This window comes from Coregonus clupeaformis, chromosome 30, assembly GCF_020615455.1.
Source record: "Coregonus clupeaformis isolate EN_2021a chromosome 30, ASM2061545v1, whole genome shotgun sequence".
NCBI lineage: Eukaryota > Metazoa > Chordata > Actinopteri > Salmoniformes > Salmonidae > Coregonus > Coregonus clupeaformis.
The window spans coordinates 50,444,855-50,460,225 of record NC_059221.1 but is presented as its reverse complement, the minus strand read 5'-3'; the positions used below and the strand labels follow the sequence as shown (position 1 = coordinate 50,460,225).

At 46.0% G+C, this 15,371-nt stretch overlaps 1 pseudogene; it reads right to left on the bottom strand.

Annotated features, from left to right (window-relative positions):
- LOC121546639 overlaps positions 1-5,115 on the bottom strand; it is a 190,722-nt pseudogene extending 185,607 nt beyond the window's left edge.
- Between the last annotated feature and the right edge of the window lie 10,256 nt (positions 5,116-15,371).

Here is a 15,371-nt window from a genome sequence, read left to right as displayed (position 1 = left end):
TACAAAGCAATGGTGAACATAGTGTGATGGAATATTTTAAATAAATGGTTCTTTATTAATCATCGGCTTCCAAATAAACTAAAACTCAAAAGATTCAAACTTTTTTTTATGCATCTACAAAACAAAAAAAACAGAAAAGCAAAGCTATTTCACATCCATGATTGCATTTTCAAAATCATTGGTTTTTGGGAAGAAGAAGAAAAACATGTCCGCCTCTTGATCTTTGTGAATCCATAAACTAAAGGGTCCCATGACTATGATACGTTGTTGTTTATCTACCTTAGTTGAATGCACTGTCACTCTGGATAAGAGTGTCTGCTAAATGACCAAAATGTAAATGTGTATGTGAAAATGACCAACTGCAAAGCACACTGGGTATTGTCATTGACCTTGTTTCAGGCGGAGCTCATTAGAGTAATACCCAGCATGCTTTGCAATTGTTAATTTTTATATATACATTAACATTGAGTTCATTTAGCAGACACTCTTATCACACCATAGTGCCATCAGACTTCTGATACCAATGTAGGGTGAAAGGGGGCCACAAAATTGTGAACCGCTATAAAGGAATGGTATAGAAATGTATTTTTGTATTTTAAACTAGAAATTACAGCTTTCGAAAGTATCTTGTTACAAAATACATTGGAGGGTAGTTCAGCCCAGTGTAATGCAACATACAAAATACTCAGAAGTAATTAAAATACGTATTTCAACATGTAACATCCAGTGCATTAGGAAAGTATTCAGACCCCTTCCCTTTTTCCACATTTAGTTAAGTTACAGACTTATTCTAAAATTGATTAAATTCATATTTTTCCTCATCAGTCTACACACAATAGCCCATAATGCCAAAGTCAAAACAGGTCTTTAGACATTTTTGCAAATGTATTAAAAATATAAATCTGAAATACCTTATTTGCATAAGTATTCAGACCCTTTGCAATGAGACTCGAAATTGAGCTCAGGTGCATCCTGTTTCCATTGATCATCCTTGAGATGTTTCTACAACTTGATTGGAGTCCACCTGTGGTAAATTCAATTGATTGGACATGATTTGGAAAGGCACACACCTGTCTAAATAAGGTCCCACAGTTGACAGTGCATGTCAGAGCAAAAACCAAGCCATGAGGTTGAAGGAATTGTCCGTAGAGCTCCGAGACAGGATTGTTTCGAGGCACAGATCTGGGGAAGGGTACCAAAAAATGTCTACAGCATTGAAGGTGCCCAAGAACACAGTGGCCTCCATCATTCTTAAATGGAAGAAGTTTGAAACCACCAAGACTCTTCCTAGAGCTGGCCGCCTGGCCAAACTGAGCAATCGGGGAGAAGGGCCTTGGTCAGGGAGGTGACCAAGAACCCAATGGTCACTCTGACAGAGCTCCAGAGTTCCTCTGTGGAGATGGGAGAACCTTCCAGAAGGACAACCATCTCTGCAGAACTCCACCAATCAGGCCTTTATGGTAGAGTGACCAGACGGAAGCCATTCCTCAGTAAAAGGCACATGACATCTCGCTTGGAGTTTGCCAAAAGGCACCTAAAGGACTCTCAGACCATGAGAAACAAGATTTTCTGGTTTGATGAAACCAAGATTGAACTCTTTGGCCTGAATGCCAAACGTCATGTCTGGAGTTAACCTGGAACCATCCCTACGGTGAAGCATGGTGGTGGCAGCATCATGCTGTGATGTTTTTCAGCAGCGAGGACTGGGAGACTAGTCAGGATCGGGACAAAGATGAACGGAGCAAAGTACAGAGAGATCCTTGATGAAAACCTGCTCCAGAGCACTCAGGACCTCAGACTGGGGCGAAGGTTCACCTTCCAACAGGACAACGACCCTAAGCACACAGCCAAGATAACGCAGGAGTGGCTTCGGAACAAGTCTCTGAATGTCCTTGAGTGGCCCAGCCAGAGCCCAGACTTCATCCCGATCTCTGGAGAGACCTTAAAATAACTGTGCAGTGATGCTCCCCATCCAACCTGACAGAGCTTGAGAGGATCTGCAGAGAAGAATGGGAGAAACTCCCTAAATACAGGTGTGCCAAGCTTGTAACGTCATACCCTAGAAGACTTGAGGCTGTAATCGCTGCCAAAGGTGCTTCAACAAAGTTCTGAGTAAAGGGTCTGAATATTTATGTAAATGTACTATTTCATTTTTTCATTTTTAACACATTCGTAAAAATTTCTAAAAAACAGTTTTTTCTTTGTCATTATAGGGTATTGTGTGTAGACTGATGAGGGGAAAAAAACGATTTAATCAATTTTAGAATAAGGCTGTAATGTAACAAAATGTGGAAAAAGTCAAGGGGTCTGAATACTTTATGAATGCACTGTACGTATCTTTTACCATATCCCATCTCTGGATGTAAGATGAAAACTACCAAAATCACTAAGGTCAAATATTATCTTCCTCACACACCCTCTTTCTACCTTCCTTCCTCCCTCCACTGCCTCACCCTCTTTCTACCTTCCTCCCTCCACTGCCTCACCCTCTTTCTACCTTCCTCCCTCCCTCACCCTCTTTCTACCTTCCTCCCTCCCTCCCTCCACTGCCTCACCCTCTTTCTACCTTCCTCCCTCAACTGCCTCACCCTCTTTCTACCTTCCTTCCTCCCTCCACTGCCTCACCCTCTTTCTACCTTCCTCCCTCCCTCCCTCCACTGCCTCACCCTCTTTCTACCTTCCACCCTCCACTGTGTCACCCTCTTTCTACCATCCTCCCTCCCTCCACTGCCTCACCCTCTTTCTACCTTCCTCCCTCCCTCCCTCCACTGCCTCACCCTCTTTCTACCTTCCTCCCTCCCTCCCTCCACTGCCTCACCCTCTTTCTACCTTCCCCCCTCCACTGCCTCACCCTCTTTCTACCTTCCTCCCTCCACTGCCTCACCCTCTTTCTACCTTCCTCCCTCCACTGCCTCACCCTCTTTCTACCTTCCTCCCTCCCTCCCTCCACTGCCTCACCCTCTTTCTACCTTCCTCCCTCCCTCCCTCCACTGCCTCACCCTCTTTCTACCTTCCTCCCTCCCTCCCTCCACTGCCTCACCCTCTTTCTACCTTCCCCCCTCCACTGCCTCACCCTCTTTCTACCTTCCTCCCTCCACTGCCTCACCCTCTTTCTACCTTCCACCCTCCACTGCCTCACCCTCTTTCTACCTTCCTCCCTCCCTCCACTGCCTCACCCTCTTTCTACCTTCCACCCTCCACTGCCTCACCCTCTTTCTACCTTCCTTCCTCCCTCCACTGCCTCACCCTCTTTCTACCTCCCTCCCTCCACTGCCTCACCCTCTTTCTACCTTCCTCCCTCCACTGCCTCACCCTCTTTCTACCTTCCTCCCTCCACTGCCTCACCCTCTTTCGACCTTCCTCCCTCCACTGCCTCACCCTCTTTCTACCTTCCTCCCTCCACTGCCTCACCCTCTTTCTACCTTCCTCCTTCCACTGCCTCACCCTCTTTCTACCTTCCTCTCTCCCTCCACTGCCTCACCCTCTATCTACCTTCCTTCCTCCCTCCACTGCCTCACCCTCTTTCTACCTTCCTTCACCCCTCCACTGCCTCACCCTCTTTCTACCTTCCTTCACCCCTCCACTGCCTCACCCTCTTTCTACCTTCCTCCCTCCACTGCACTCCCCCTTTCTGTCTCTCCCTTTCTCGCTCAATCTCCCCTTGATATGTCATTGACAATGCGGCAAGCTGTTCTAGCACTCCTCTCTCTCTCTCTCTCTCTCTCTCTCTCCTCCCTCTCCCAGTATCTCCCTCCCTCCCTCTCTCTCTCTCCTCCCTCTCCCAGTATCTCTCTCCCTCCCTCCCTCCCTTTACTTCCTTCCTCTCTCCTGTCTTTTTCTTCCCTCCCCCCTGTCTCTTAGATCTCTGTAATGGTGTCATACTGCAGTATTGAGTCTGTGTGTAATCATGTAATGGTATTCCAGTTCCGATGGTTCCTGTTCCTGGATGCTGTGGTAAAGAGGTGTTAGTGCTGCATATCAACTCTTCTAACTGTTGGCCAGGCGGTAAAAGTTTGGTCAAAACAATCTGTTGAAGTTTACCTCTACCAAACAATCTAAAATGCTATTTCACTGGTTATCTCGCTGACTATTTCACTAACTATTTTATCAACTCTAGCTAGGTTTCTATCCAATTGGTGACAGATGTCTGACTACCTTACTGACTACCTCACTGACTATCCCATTGACTACCCCACTGACTACCCGACTGACTACCTCACTGACTACCTCACTGACTACCTCACTGACTACCTCACTGACTACCTCACTGACTACCTCACTGACTACCTTGCTGACTACCTCACTTACCACTGACTACCCCACTGACTACCTTGCTGACTACCTCACTGACTACCTCACTGACTACCTCACTGACTACCCTAATGACTACCCGACTGACTACCTCACTGACTACCCGACTGACTACCCCACTGACTACCTCACTGACTACCCTATTGACTACCTCACTGACTACCTCACTGAATTCCTCAATGACTATTTACCTAATATTCCACAGACTATTCCATAGGCGGCTGTACTACTATTCAGAGATGGACTGTTGGCCTCCGGACAAATATGCTTGTAATTGGACCTGATTCGACAGGTAGAATAGGCCTCAGCCTAAAATACTAAAATCAATGAAATTGACTGACAGTGTGTGTGTGTGTGTGTGTGTGTGTGTGTGTGTGTGTGTGTGTGTGTGTGTGTGTGTGTGTGTGTGTGTGTGTCATGGTGTTTTGCTACAGTAATGTTGTTCAGGGTTGATAATCTGATCCTGTTAGCTGGCATGAGATCAATCCCACAGGCCAAACAACACACACACAAACGCAGTGGCGCTTTTTCTAGACCCTGGGACCATTTCCTGGATTTCCTCACTAGGCAAGACTAACAATCTAGGTGATGACAGCATGCACCCAGACAGACCACCTTACCGTCAATAGTGTTGGTGAGCAGCCTAGTGGCCAGGCCCTCTGAGTCTCCGTACGCCTCCTGTATCTTCTGGATGGCCTCCCCTCCCCGGAGCTCCATCAGATCCCTGAGCTCCTCCACCGTCACCCCAAAATCTCCCTCTGCAGCATGGTTACCCTCTTCCTTCCCCCCTCCACCTCCTCCTCCTCCTCCTCCTCCTCCTCCTCCTCCTCCTCCTCCTCCTCCTCCTCCTCCTCGGCTCCGGCCTTTAGGGTAGAACTCAACAGCACTGTTAGCCATCTCTCCCATGGTGGCGGTGGTAGACATTCTGACAGCGTGGTTTGGTCCTCTTCTCTCTCCGTAGTCTCTAGCGAATGTTTCTGCTTTTTTATACCAGCCAGTCACCAAGCGCTGGCCCTCCCTTCTTCTTTCAACAGCCCTTAGACACAGACGTCATCAGCAAACCAGTTGGGGTCAGGGGTCAGGGCTTTAACCAGGGACCATCTCAGAAAAAGCTGACTCCCTTTTTCTTCACTCTGAGGGATGAGGAGGGGTGACTCCAGAGTTCTCCCTTACGAAGGGATGGAGGGATAGAGAGAAGGACTAATGATACAGCAGACGGGTTATCACTGGAACCTGGAAAGAGAGAAAGAGAGTGAGTTATAAGAACTCATCTCTACAACTGACAACACACCTGCAACTTGGTGTCAATTGTTTTACGAAACAGCCAATCGAAATGAGGACTTTGGTCGCCTGAGCCAATCCAACCTTCAGAAACAGAGTTTATTTTGTTCATGAACTCGTTCTAGTTCATCGTTCTATTCCTTTTAACCATTCCACTTTCTCTCCATCGTTCTATTCCATTTAACCATTCCACTTTCTCTCCATCGTTCTATTCCATTTAACCATTCCACTTTCTCTCCATCTTTCTACCTCATTCTGGGTTTGTTTCTCTTTCCTCCCTCATTGTCTCTGTCTCCTCCACGTCTCCCTCTCTGTGTCCTGGCTGAGGCCTATACTCCTGCAGGCCTACTTTCATACTGGCATCTACAGGGTCACCCCTGCCTTGTCCTGAATCTGGGCCTCTCTCCCTCCCTGGCTGGGTCCTGTCCTATTTAGTTTTTCAGTAGCCTATATGCGTATCAATGTATAAAAATGGACTTTTAATGCCAAGATGTCCTACTCATTTCGCCTTTCCATGTAGTGGGTGGTTGTTCATTCAGGAGGTGAATCGACATTTCAGAGCCACAACAGTGGAGCAACAAAGACAGAACAACAGTAGATTCCCCAGTATGGTTGACCTGTAGTATGGTCATATTACTAGCTCACTGTATCCTCTCAGATCTACACATCTCTGGGGGCTAGAGGCTAGTTAGGGTGATGAGGTCTAGCTAGAGGATCGTTTTTTTCTGGAAGGGTCCTGTGTTTTGAATCCTACCCAGGATGTTTCTGTTTGGTGGTCTATAGCCATTGATATGTTGACCATTTATTTACAACATACAGTGCATTCGGAAAGTATTCAGAACCCTTCACTTTTTCCACATTTTGTTACGTTACAGCCTTATTATCAAATTGATTAAATAAAACCATTTCCTCATCAATCTACACACAACACCCCATAATGACAAAGCAAAAACAGGGTTTTAGACATTTTTGCACATTTACTAAAAATAAAAACAGAAATACCTTATTTACATAAGTATTCAGACCCTTTGCTATGAGACTCGAAATTGAGCTCAGGCGCTTCCTGTTTCCATTGATCATCCTTGAGATGTTTCTACAACTTGATTGGAGTTCACCTGTGGTAAATTTGGAAAGGCACACACCTGTCTATATAAGGTCCCACAGTTGACAGTGCATGTCAGAGCAAAAACCAAACCATGAGGTCGAAGGAATTGTCTGTAGAGCTCCGAGACAGGATTGTGTCGAGGCACAGATCTGGGGAAGGGTATAAAAATAAAAAAAAAACATTCTGCAGCATTGAAGGTCCCCAGGTTCACCGTAGGGATGGTGCCAGGTTTCCTCCAGACGTGACGCTCAGCATTCAGGCCAAAGAGTTCAATCTTGGTTTCTTCGGACCAGAGAATCTTGTTTCTCATGGTCTGAGAGTCCTTTAGGTGCCTTTTGGCAAACTCCAAATGGGCTGTCATGTGCCTTTTACTGAGGAGTGGCTTCCGTCTGGCCACTCTACCATAAAGGCCTGATTGGTGGAGTGCTGCAGAGATGGCTGTCCTTCTGGAAGGTTCTCCCATCTCCACAGAGGAACTCTGGAGCTCTGTCAGAGTGACCATCGGGTTCTTGGTCACCTCCCTGACCAAGGCCCTTCTCCCCCGATTGATCAGTTTGGCCGGGCAGACAGCTCAAGAATCAATGGAAACAGGATGCACCTGAGCTCAATTTCGAGTCTCATAGCAAAGGGTCTGAATACTTATGTAAATAAGGTATTTCTGTTTTTTATTTGTAATAAATTTGCAAAAATGTCGAAAAACCTGTTTTCACTTCGTCATTATGGGGTATTGTGTGTAGATTGATGAGGAAAATTGTTTTTTTAATCCATTTTAAAATAAGGCTGTAACGTAACAAAATGTGGAAAAAGTGATGGGGTCTGAATACTTTCCGAATGCACTGTAGATGATCTACATATAGCTGATCTACATATAGCTGATCTACATATAGCTGATCTACATATAGCTGATCTACATATAGCTGATCTACATATAGCTGATATACAGTACCAGTTAAACGTTTGGACACACCTACTCATTCAACGGTTTTTCTTTATTTTTACTATTTTCTATATTGTAGAATAATAGTGAAGACATCAAAATTATGAAAGAACACATATGGAATTATGTAGTAAACCAAAAAGTGTTAACAAATCAAAATATATTTTATATTTGAGATTCTTCAAAGTTGCCACCCTTTGCCTTGATGACAGCTTTGCACACTCTTGGCATTCTCTCAACCAGCTTCATGAGGTAGTCACCTGGAATGCATTTCAATGAATAGGTGTGCCTTCTTAAAAGTTAATTTGTGGAATTTATTTCCTTCTTAATGTGTTTGAGCCAATCAGTTGTGTTGTGACAAGGTAGGGGGGGTATACAGAAGATAGCCATATTTGGTAAAAGACCAAGTCCATATTATGGCAAGAACAGCTCAAATAAGCAAAGAGAAACGTCAGTCCATCATTACTTTAAGACATGAAGATCAGTCAATCTGGAAAATGTCAAGAACTTTGAAAGTTTCTTCAAGTTCAGTCGCAAAAACCATCAAGCGCTATGATGAAACTGGCTCTCATGAGGACAGCCACAGGAAAGGAAGACCCAGAGTTACCTCTGCTGCAGAGAATAAGTTCATTAGAGTTACCAGCCTAAGAAATCGCCAATTAACTGCACCTCAGATTGCAGCCCAAATAAATGCTTCACTGAGTTCAAGTAACATCTCAACATCAACTGTTCAGAGGAGACTTCGTGAATCAGGCCTTCATGGTTGAATTGCTGCAAAGAAACCACTGCTAAAGGACACCAATAAGAAGAAGAGACTTGCTTGGGCCAAGAAACACGAGCAATGGACATTAGACCAGTGGAAATCTGTCCTTTGGTCTGATGAGTCCAAATTTGAGATTTTTGGTTCCAACTGCCGTGGCTTTGTGAGATGCAGAGTAGGTGAACGGATTTCCACATGTGTGGTTCCCACCGTGAAGCATGGAGGAGGAGGTGTGATGGTGTGGGGGTGCTTTGCTGGTGACACTGTCTGTGATTTATTTAGAATTCAAGGCACACTTAACCAGCATGGCTACCACAGTATTCTGCAGCGATACGCCATCCCATCTGGTTTGGTCTTAGTGGGACTATCTGTTGTTTTTCAACAGGACAATGACCCAACACACCACCAGGCTGTGTAAGGGCTATTTGACCAAGAAGGAGAGTGATGGAGTGCTGCATCAGATGACCTGGCCTCCACAATCACCCGACCTCAACTCAATTGAAATTGTTTGGGATGAGTTGGACCGCAGAGTGAAGGAAAAGCAACATATGTGCTCAGCATATGTGGGAACTCCTTCAAGACTGTTGGAAAAGCATTCCAGGTGACTACCTAATGAAGCTGGTTGAGAGAATGGCAAGAGTGTGCAAAGCTGTCATCAAGGCAAAGGGTGACTACTTTGAAGAATCTAGAATATAAAATATATTTTGATATGTTTAACACTTTTTTGATTACTACATGATTCCATGTGTGTTATTACATAGTTTTGAGGTCTTCACTATTATTCTACAACGTAGAAAATAGTAAAAATAAAGAAAAACCCTGGAATGAGTAGGTGTGTCCAACCTTTTGACTGGTAGTGTCCATATAACTGATCCACATAAAGGTGGTATATAAATATATAGCTGATACATATTACTGATATACACTGAGTGCACAAAACATTAAGAACACCTTCCTTATATTGAGTTGCACCACTTTTTGCCCTCAGAACAGCCTCAATCCGTCGGGGCATGGACTCTACAAGGGGTGGAAAGCGTTCCACAGGAGTTCTGACCCACGTTGACTCCAATGATTCCCACAGTTGTGTCAAGTTGGCTAGATGTCCTTTGGGTGGTGGACCATTCTTGATATACACAGGAAACGGTTGAGCGTGAAAAACCCAGCAGCATTGCAATTCTTGACATACTCAAAGCGGTGCACCTGGCACCTACTACCGTACTCCGTTCAAAGGCACATCAATATTTTGTCTTGCACATTCACCCTCTGAATGGAACAAATACACAATCCATGTCTCAATTTTCTCAAGGTTTTAAAATCCTTCTTTAACCCGTCTCCTCCCCTTCATCTACACTGATTAAAGTGTATTTAACAGATGACATCACTAAGGGATCATACCTTTCACCTGGTCAGTCTATGTCATGGAAAGAGAAGGTGTTCCTTTTGTTTTGTTCACTCAGTGTACGTATAGCTGTTATGTAGTCTACTGTGCGACACTTCCATCTCTCTCTCTGCAAGGTTACTGCCCTGTCCATCTCTCTCTCTGCAAGGTTACTGGCATGTCCATCTCTCTCTCTGCAAGGTTACTGGCATGTCCATCTCTCTCTCTGCAAGGTTACTGGCCTGTCCATCTCTCTATCTCTCTGCAAGGTTACTGGCCTGTCCATCTCTCTATCTCTCTGCAAGGTTACTGGCCTGTCCATCTCTCTCTCTCTCTCTCTCTCTCTCTCTCTGATCACACACACAAACACAATATGACAGAAGCACCCACCTACCAGACAACGAGATCACAGGGGTAAATAAGACATCACAGAACTCTCTCCTTCCATCATCATACCTATCACTGTTTCACAGTCACACATAGTCTAGATGCACACACACACACACACACACACACTGAAATATTTACACACACACACACTAAAATATTTACACACACACACACACACACACACACACACACAGATATGCACACACACACACACACACACACACAGAGATATGCACACACACACACACACACACACACACACACACGTATTAATATGCAAACACACATAGGCTTCACACCACTGACTCACTGCACAGGCCGAGCTCAAGGACACAACACAAGCAAGGAGGCAGAATCCCGTTAAGGCGCCTGGAAGCGGAGAATCCACTAGAGCAACAGATCCGGAGCTAATTCCGCTATCGTTCGGTCCAGATGTTGATATTGATCATGATGCAGCGGGGTGCAGAGAGACTAGACGCCGAGATGATGTGCTTCCTGGGCAGGCAGGGGGGTGAGAGGGACCCTGGGGTTCAGTAGCGTCCTCAGGTAACGGTTATCAGTCTACCGAGTTCTGCTCGCAGTGTTTACGGTCCTACAGACAGAGAATCGCTACGAGGGCGCTAGGAGAAGCAGATGATGATGCGACATTCCGGGGTTGAGCTGAGACCCCCGCACGCACTGGAGGCTCAGAGGCATGCAGCGTCTGCAGGAGGACGGAGAGGAGGAGAGGAGATGAGGAAAGGGAGGAGGGAGGGGAGAGAGAAAAGGGGGGAGGAGATAGAGGGAGAGAGGGAGGGGAGAGAGAAAAGGGGGAGGAGATAGAGGGAGGGGAGAGAGAAAAGGGGGGAGGAGATAGAGGGAGAGAGGGAGGGAGAGAGAAAAGGGGGGAGGAGATAGAGGGAGGGGAGAGAGAAAAGGGGGGAGGAGATAGAGGGAGAGAGGGAGGGGAGAGAGAAAAGGGGGGAGGAGATAGAGGGAGAGAGGGAGGGGAGAGAGAAAAGGGAGGATGGAGGAAGAAGAGGGAGGCAGAAACACCATACATTAGGGAGGCAGAAACACCAGACATTAGGGAGGCTGAAACACCATACATTAGGGAGGCTGAAACACCATACATTAGGGAGGCAGAAACACCATACATTAGGGAGGCAGAAACACCATACATTAGGGAGGCAGAAACACCAGACATTAGGGAGGCAGAAACACCATACATTAGGGAGGCAGAAACACCATACATTAGGGAGGCTGAAACACCAGACATTAGGGAGGCTGAAACACCAGACATTAGGGAGGCTGAAACACCAGACATTAGGGAGACTGAAACACCATACATTAGGGAGGCTGAAACACCATACATTAGGGAGGCAGAAACACCAGACATTAGGGAGGCTGAAACACCAGACATTAGGGAGGCAGAAACACCATACATTAGGGAGGCAGAAACACCATACATTAGGGAGGCTGAAACACCATACATTAGGGAGGCTGAAACACCAGACATTAGGGAGGCTGAAACACCAGACATTAGGGAGGCAGAAACACCATACATTAGGGAGGCTGAAACACCATACATTAGGGAGGCAGAAACACCAGACATTAGGGAGGCTGAAACACCAGACATTAGGGAGGCAGAAACACCATACATTAGGGAGGCAGAAACACCATACATTAGGGAGGCTGAAACACCAGACATTAGGGAGACTGAAACACCAGACATTAGGGAGGCAGAAACACCATACATTAGGGAGGCTGAAACACCAGACATTAGGGAGGCAGAAACACCATACATTAGGGAGGCAGAAACACCATACATTAGGGAGGCAGAAACACCATACATTAGGGAGGCAGAAACACCAGACATTAGGGAGGCAGAAACACCATACATTAGGGGAGGCTGAAACACCATACATTAGGGAGGCAGAAACACCATACATTAGGGAGGCTGAAACACCAGACATTAGGGGAGGCAGAAACACCATACATTAGGGAGGCAGAAACACCATACATTAGGGAGGCAGAAACACCATACATTAGGGAGGCAGAAACACCATACATTAGGGAGGCTGAAACACCAGACATTAGGGAGGCAGAAACACCATACATTAGGGAGGCAGAAACACCATACATTAGGGAGGCAGAAACACCATACATTAGGGAGGCAGAAACACCATACATTAGGGAGGCTGAAACACCATACATTAGGGAGGCAGAAACACCATACATTAGGGAGACTGAAACACCATACATTAGGGAGGCAGAAACACCAGACATTAGGGAGGCAGAAACACCATACATTAGGGAGGCAGAAACACCAGACATTAGGGAGGCTGAAACACCATACATTAGGGGAGGCAGAAACACCATACATTAGGGGAGGCAGAAACACCATACATTAGGGAGGCAGAAACACCATACATTAGGGGAGGCAGAAACACCATACATTAGGGAGGCAGAAACACCATACATTAGGGAGGCTGAAACACCATACATTAGGGAGGCAGAAACACCATACATTAGGGAGGCTGAAACACCATACATTAGGGAGGCAGAAACACCATACATTAGGGAGGCTGAAACACCAGACATTAGGGAGGCTGAAACACCAGACATTAGGGAGGCAGAAACACCAGATATTAGGGAGGCTGAAACACCAGACATTAGGGAGGCTGAAACACCAGACATTAGGGAGGCAGAAACACCAGACATTAGGGAGGCAGAAACACCATACATTAGGGAGGCAGAAACACCATACATTAGGGAGGCTGAACCACCAGACATTAGGGAGGCTGAAACACCAGACATTAGGGGAGGCTGAAACACCAGACATTAGGGAGGCAGAAACACCATACATTAGGGAGGCTGAAACACCAGACATTAGGGGAGGCAGAAACACCATACATTAGGGGAGGCAGAAACACCATACATTAGGGGAGGCAGAAACACCATACATTAGGGAGGCTGAAACACCATACATTAGGGAGGCTGAAACACCAGACATTAGGGAGGCTGAAACACCAGACATTAGGGGAGGCAGAAACACCATACATTAGGGAGGCTGAAACACCATACATTAGGGAGGCAGAAACACCAGACATTAGGGAGGCTGAAACACCAGACATTAGGGAGGCAGAAACACCATACATTAGGGAGGCAGAAACACCATACATTAGGGAGGCTGAAACACCAGACATTAGGGAGACTGAAACACCAGACATTAGGGGAGGCAGAAACACCATACATTAGGGAGGCTGAAACACCAGACATTAGGGAGGCAGAAACACCATACATTAGGGAGGCAGAAACACCATACATTAGGGAGGCAGAAACACCATACATTAGGGAGGCAGAAACACCAGACATTAGGGAGGCAGAAACACCATACATTAGGGAGGCTGAAACACCATACATTAGGGAGGCAGAAACACCATACATTAGGGAGGCTGAAACACCAGACATTAGGGAGGCAGAAACACCATACATTAGGGAGGCAGAAACACCATACATTAGGGAGGCAGAAACACCATACATTAGGGAGGCAGAAACACCATACATTAGGGAGGCTGAAACACCAGACATTAGGGAGGCAGAAACACCATACATTAGGGAGGCAGAAACACCATACATTAGGGAGGCAGAAACACCATACATTAGGGAGGCAGAAACACCATACATTAGGGAGGCTGAAACACCATACATTAGGGAGGCAGAAACACCATACATTAGGGAGACTGAAACACCATACATTAGGGAGGCAGAAACACCAGACATTAGGGAGGCAGAAACACCATACATTAGGGAGGCAGAAACACCAGACATTAGGGAGGCTGAAACACCATACATTAGGGAGGCAGAAACACCATACATTAGGGAGGCAGAAACACCATACATTAGGGAGGCAGAAACACCATACATTAGGGAGGCAGAAACACCATACATTAGGGAGGCAGAAACACCATACATTAGGGAGGCTGAAACACCATACATTAGGGAGGCAGAAACACCATACAGTAGGGAGGCTGAAACACCATACATTAGGGGAGGCAGAAACACCATACATTAGGGAGGCTGAAACACCAGACATTAGGGAGGCTGAAACACCAGACATTAGGGGAGGCAGAAACACCAGATATTAGGGAGGCTGAAACACCAGACATTAGGGAGGCTGAAACACCAGACATTAGGGAGGCAGAAACACCAGACATTAGGGAGGCAGAAACACCATACATTAGGGAGGCAGAAACACCATACATTAGGGAGGCTGAACCACCAGACATTAGGGAGGCTGAAACACCAGACATTAGGGAGGCTGAAACACCAGACATTAGGGAGGCAGAAACACCATACATTAGGGAGGCTGAAACACCAGACATTAGGGAGGCAGAAACACCATACATTAGGGAGGCAGAAACACCATACATTAGGGAGGCAGAAACACCATACATTAGGGAGGCTGAAACACCATACATTAGGGAGGCTGAAACACCAGACATTAGGGAGGCAGAAACACCAGACATTAGGGAGGCAGAAACACCATACATTAGGGAGGCTGAAACACCAGACATTAGGGAGGCAGAAACACCAGACATTAGGGAGGCAGAAACACCAGACATTAGGGAGGCAGAAACACCATACATTAGGGAGGCTGAAACACCAGACATTAGGGAGGCAGAAACACCAGACATTAGGGAGGCAGAAACACCATACATTAGGGAGGCTGAAACACCAGACATTAGGGAGGCAGAAACACCAGACATTAGGGAGGCAGAAACACCAGACATTAGGGAGGCAGAAACACCAGACATTAGGGAGGCAGAAACACCAGACATTAGGGAGGCAGAAACACCAGACATTAAAGGGGCCATAAAATTGTTTAGATTTATTCAGCTATTGAATTAAAGCCAACCTTGATACAAATAAGGTAATAGGAAGACATAGTGTTAGATTGATTGGTGTGGACCCCAGGTAGAGAAGGCTAGCTGTTGCAACTGTAAAGAGTAATTGGAGTCCAAATAAACATACACTGAACAGAAATATTAATGCAACATGTAAAGTGTTGGTCCCATGTTTCATAAGCTGAAATAAAAGATCCCAGAAATGTTCCATACGCACAAAAAGCTTATTTCTCTCAAATTTGATTGATTGTACCCCTATTGTTTCTAAACTGAATAGAAGTCAGATTTAAAAGGAAGTGGGCAGAGCGGTCGAGAGGGGG